At 58.3% G+C, this 5,869-nt stretch overlaps 1 protein-coding gene across 3 annotated transcripts in view; it reads left to right on the top strand.

The window, feature by feature from the left end:
- LMF1 (lipase maturation factor 1) overlaps positions 1–5,869 on the top strand; it is a 103,879-nt gene that overhangs the window by 16,572 nt on the left and 81,438 nt on the right. The window lies entirely within an intron of this gene.

Below are 5,869 nucleotides of genomic sequence, written 5' to 3'. Positions count from 1 at the left end.
GGTGTGGGGTGTGTGTGTGGAAGTGTCGGAGGCTGGTGTGGGGTGTGTGCGTGTGGACGTGTCAGAGGCTGGTGTGGTGTGTGTGTGTGGACGTGTTGGAGGTTGGTGTGAGGTGTGTGTGTGTGGACGTGGAGGAGGCTGGTGTGGTGTGTGAGGACGTGGAGGAGGCTGGTGTGATGTGTGTGTGGACGTGAAGGAGCCTGGTGTGGGTGTGTGTGGACGTGGAGGCTGCTGGTGTGTGTGTGTGAACGTGGAGGAGGCTGGTGTGATTGTGTGGATGTGAAGGAGCCTGGTGTGGGTGTGTCTGGACGTGAAGGAGCCTGGTGTGGTGTGTGTGGACGTGAAGGAGCCTGGTGTGGTGTGTGTGGACGTGGAGGAGGCTGGTGTGTGTGTGTGGACGTGGAGGAGGGTGGTGTGGGTCTGTGTGGACTAGTTTCGTGCTGGCCTGCACTGGCTCCTGTGTACCCAGCTTGGTTCCACCCTCGATGGGCCCGCCGGGCTTGCATGGAGACTCGGGACGGCTTTGGCGTCTGGCAGGGAAGGAGGACAGGAGCAGCAGGCTCAGGGCTGTGTGGTCGGGACCGGGACCGGGACTGGGACCGTGTCCCAGGAGGAAGCCTGCGGGGTGGAATGGCGGAGGCCGGGCTCGCCTTGGGCTGTGGATCCTGTGTTTTCCATCGTAGTCAGGGCGGCTGGGCTTGGTGGGAGTGTCTGTGGGCTTGGTGGGAGTGTCTATGGCCATGTGCGCTTCCCCTTGTTCTTCCAGAAGCCCGAGTGCTCTGCCCCGAGCGTAGCTCCCTTGGCTCACGTGTGCCCTGGCCAGAGGCGTGGTGTCTGTGCGCTGGACTTGGCGCCACAGCCCAGGCCCTGTAGGGTCATGCGGTGATGGCTGCAGCTGACATCGGGGCTGCTGTATGGAGGGTCCCCCTGTGTGGCTGTGGTGGGGTGGGCACCGCTGCCAGTCTGGTTGTTGGTGGTTCCTTAGTTCTCAGCTACACTCAAGTGTGTCGTCTCATTCAACAAGCAGGTCAGACAGTGTCACCAGAGTAGGGTAGGAGGCCTGGGGACGCCACAGGCACCCATGACGTGGCTCCGCCCCAGGCCAGTCCACAGCACACAGGCCTGACTTTGCTGAGGCACCCATGAGCTGTCAGCACAGGCCCAAGTGGCGTGTTGGCATCCAGCGCTCTTGTGGGAGTGCACGTGGCTGTTAGTAGTTCTCCCTGAAGCCCCGGGTCCTGTGATGTACGTCCCTGCACATCGGGTCCACGTGAGTGGTCTGTCCGACGGTGGCCTGGAGGGGCCGTGCTGGTTGGGTGTCTGCCTGCTGAAGCGGCTTTTCCCCTTCGCCCTGCACTCTTGGTGAGGACGTCACTGTGTGCATTCCTCACTGGAGGACTGAGGTTCGCGTGAGCCCCCTGCGTGGGAGGCTTCTCTGCTCCCGTTTGTCGTTCACCTGAGCGTGGCTTGTGGCAGCGGGGCCTGGCACGTTTTTGTTTTGGTACTTTGTGGCACTGTCTGCTTGGTCTAGGAATGTAAATGTCTGGGGGTTTGACAACGCTTACGACAGAGAAAGCCACAGCTTCATCATTAGTGCGTGACGCTCGCAGCGGCTGCAGAGCGGCCTCTGACTGCCGAGACCGGCCTTTCTGGTGCGGAGAGCCGTGTAGCCTCGCAGGACACCGGAGCCCCGAGACAGCTTCCACCCCCGTGTGTCAAGTCGCCCTGGCTTCTTCGGCACGTTGGCTCTGGCAGCGGCCCTGCGGGCTGGTTTGCTGCTCTTCAGCACAGCAGTGCAGCCATCCCTGCCCCACTGTCCCGACCCCAAAAGGAAGGCAAGATTCTCTCCAGAAACTTGGACCGAAGCCGGGACACCTCAGGGGTCCCCCTTCCTCTGGAGGCAGCCGCCCTTGGCGCTTCCTTCCTGGGCAGGAGAGCGGCGGATCCACTTCAAAGAGGGCCGAGAGCAGCGCCAGGCCGGAGGGCACTGGGAGGCCGCCAGTGCCCGGGCCGCCGCAGTCCGCGCTCCGTTGTTCTCTGACTGTGAACCGCATGTGTGGGCTCCAGGACTGAAACGTGAGGCGATTCCACACGTGCCTGCAGTACCTGGCCGGGTGGGCGGGGCCTGTGTGTGTGTTAGCACCTGGGAAGGCATCTGACAAGGCACAGACGTATTCAGTGGGAAGAGTGAGGTCCTTCATTTGATGAAGGTCAGGGACCCCATGGTGGGAGCCCACCCTGGGCGTCTCGGTCAGCTGGTCGTGGTCGTGTCCCACTTCCAAACGGCACGGGAAAAGCCGGACTCTGTTGCCACGTGCTGGGCCTCTTCCTGCGACATCTGACTCCTGCCTGTGAACTGACGGGAAACAGAGCAGCGTTACCCTCCTGGCCAGACAAGCCCTGGAGGTGGGCGTGTGTCTGTCGTGTGGGAGCCTGCGTGTGTCTGCTGGCACAACTGTCGGTCAGGGCGTTACACAGCCAGCAGACGTACACAGCCCCTCCTGGGCACAGCAGACACTGCGGAGGGGGCGCCCTGGCTTCAGCTTGGTCAGGCCCACCGGGGAACGCAAGGTCCTTGAGAGGCAGAGGAACCACGGCAGGGCGTGGGCCTTGTAGGTGACCGAGGCCACGTTGTTTGGCTTGAGGGTGGACCTGTTCATGTCCTCTGTTAAGGCCCCTTTCGGAACAGTGTGAACTGCAGACCTGAACTCCCACTGGGGGTCCCTGTGAGCGCTCACCTTTCCAGTCTGCTCTGAAAGTCTGCTGTCGCCTCGGTAGGTAGACTAGGACTGTCCAGGCCTCATCCCCTGAAAGGCCTCTTCTGACCTCGGGTCAGTAGCCTCAGAAGATGCCCTGTCTTGGATAGGAGGCTGTGGGGCAGTGTGGCCGTGGGACAGCGTGGGTGCGGGGCAGCATGGCCGTAGTGGCCATGGGACAGCATAGCTGCAGGACAGCATGGCTGCAGGACAGCATGTCTGTAGTGGCACGGGGCAGCGTGGCTGTGGGACAGCGTGGCTGTGGGACAGCATGGCCGTAGTGGCGGAGGGCAGCGTGGCTGTGGGACAGCGTGGACCTGGTGGCCGCGGGATAGTGTGGCCATGGGTGCTCTCTGCAGAGGCTTCCCCTCCCGCTCAGAGCTGTAATGGCAAAGTTGGCATCTGAGGTTTCAGGGATTTGCAACCACAATACGTCGAATGCGGAGAGCACACAGTGGTTTCGTCCGCTGCCAGCCATCTGTCTCCTCCCCTTCATGGCCGTGGCTGCCACCCCTCACCCTCCCTGGTGGGCCTGCGGTTGGGAAGGGACTCCCATGAGTCATTGCAGATGCACAGCTGAAGCCGGCTCCAGACTCGGCATTGACTTCTCGGGAAGCATTTCACGTGGCCAGCCTTTGCACGTTGTCCTGAGGCTTTTCTGGCCTTGCGGACAGTTGGTCACCCAGTCTCCTGCGTCCCGAGTTTTCTTCCAGAGTCGCCGTGGTGTGTGAGTGGGTTCCCTGAAGCCGTGTAACGCGCGTTTCCCGGCCCTTTCTGCCAAGGCCTTCTAGTTATCCCAGCAGGTTGTGACCTTTTCCATTCTTAGCCTCAATCTCTTTAACATTTGTCAACAAATATTTTTTCCTTTTAAATTTTTTTCACTCTGACCCAGTGCTAGCTGAACTGTTTTTTTTTGAGACAGGGTCTTGCTGTGTCACCAGACTGGAGTGCAGTCATGCAGTCACAGCTCACCACAGCTCCAGCCTCCTCAGCTCCACAATCCTCCCCGCTCAGCTCCCCGAATAGCTGGGCCTGCAGGTGCACTCACCACACCTGGCTAATATTTTTACTTTTGTGGAGATGGTCGTCTCACTGTATTGCCCAGGCTGGTCTTGATCTCCCGGGCTCAAAGTGTAATGCACCTGCCTCAGCCTCCCAAAGTGCTAGGATTACAGGTATAAGCCACCATGCCCAGCCAAAGTTGTTTTTTTTTTTGAGACGGAGTCTCGCTCTTGTTGTCCAGGCTGGAGTGCAGTGGCGCAATCTCAGCTCACTACAGCCTCTGCTTCCTGGGTTGTGATTTTTCTGCCTCAGCCTGCCATGTAGCTGGGATTATAGGTGCACGCTGTTACTCCTGGCTAATTTTTGTCCGTTTAGTAGAGACAGGGTTTCACTATGTTTCCCAGCCTGGTCTTGAACTCTTGACCTCCAGTGATCTGCCCACCTTGGCCTCCCAAAGTGCTGGGATTACAGGCGTGAGCCACTGCGCCCGGCCCCGTTTTTTCAACTTAACAAAAGATATGTATTTCCTTGACTCCAAAGAGCACATCTCACAACCATCAGGGTGCACCAAATGCTGCGGGGATGACGCTTCAGAGGAGGTCGGCCTTCAGGGTGCTGGGGCCCTAGATGGCTGAGGCTTCAGCAGGCAGCAAGGGTGCCAAGCACAGGGGGTGGGGCCCTCACCCGCGGGGTCGGCTATGGTCCTGCGGACTGGGATTGGGGCCCGCTGACAGGTGCGGTTTGAGGAAGAGGATGTCTCACATTGAAACAATACTTTAAAATAAGAGATGTGTCTTCCTGGCTTCCGTGACCATCCATGGCGGAGTACCAGGTGCAGGACGAGCCCTCCACTCTGAGCTGTCAGCAAGTGAAATACCAGACGGCACAGTTGCCCAGGACTGTCGCCCCTAGAAGATACATACTAGGTGGCCTTGGTGGCCCCAGCCTTCTGCCTCAGCACCTTCTACCCTGCAGCTAGGGCACCCAGTAGAACACAAGGCCTCTCTGAGCTCAGGAGGGATCAGAGTGGGGGGCAGCTTGTGTTTGTGTGGCAAGGTGCCAGGGTCAAGGAGCTAACAGAGACGTCACCACAGAAACCTACACGGGTTCCCCTGTGGAGGGTGAGAGTCTTTGAGGGCTGGTGGAACGCGGCAGGTAGGGAACAGCGAGCTCTGTGGAGAGTCTGAGGGTGCCACAGTGCCAGAAGACAAGCCTCCCATCAGCCAGTCTGGAGACAACTTGCGTAAGACCCCAGGTGCTTGACCCATGCCCCCAGAAAGGCCACGTCGTGGGGGAAGGGCTCCTCCCGCCCTGGAAGAGGGCTGTTCTCGACTGACTCTGATGAAGCTCGGAAGCAAAACTTGGAAAGACCAAGCTCATCCTCTGGGACCTTAACTGCTTACCAGACACTCATTCACTCTCCGAAGGCAGCAGAGTTCATCTCAGTGACTTTATCATCTTCTATAATGTCAGCTAGAATAAGAAATTACCACATCGGTAAAGAAACAGGAAGGTATGATCCCTATTCAGGAAGAAAAACAAAGGTCAGGAGAAGGTGACTGAGGACCAAGACCCTGCAACTGGAAGAGAGGATTTGAGGACTTAAGGCAGCCGCTGCAAACACGGAAGGACTCGGGAACGATTCGTCTTTCTTTTTTGAGACAGGGTCTGACCCTGTCCCCCAGGCTGGAGCACAGTGGTGAGATCTCGGCTCACTGAAACCTCCGCCTCCCAAGTTCAAGGAATTCTCCTGCCTCAGCCTCCCAAGTAGCTGGGATTATAGGCGGGCACCACCACACTCAGCTGATTTTTGTATTTTTAGTAGACATGAGGTTTTACCACGTTGGCCAGGCTGGTCTCAAACTCCTGATCTTCTACCTTCCTCGGCCTCCCTGCTAGAATTTGAGGTGTGAGCTACCACGCCCAGCCTAGCAGTGGTCTCAGTGAATGAGGACATGAAATTTAGTGGACTCTGAACCTTTACAGAGGAAGCAATTGGACGTTTTGGAACTGAAAAGTAAAGTATCCGTACTGAAAAATGTATTGCGTGGGCTTCAGAACAGGCTGGAGGTGGTAGAATGAGTCTATTGCGTGGGCTTCAGAACAGGCTG

This window comes from Cebus imitator, unplaced genomic scaffold (genome assembly GCF_001604975.1).
Source record: "Cebus imitator isolate Cc_AM_T3 unplaced genomic scaffold, Cebus_imitator-1.0 Scaffold444, whole genome shotgun sequence".
NCBI classification, from domain to species: Eukaryota; Metazoa; Chordata; class Mammalia; order Primates; family Cebidae; genus Cebus; species Cebus imitator.
The sequence above is the reverse complement of the archived record's forward strand: the minus strand, read 5'-3'. Positions and strand labels throughout refer to the sequence as shown.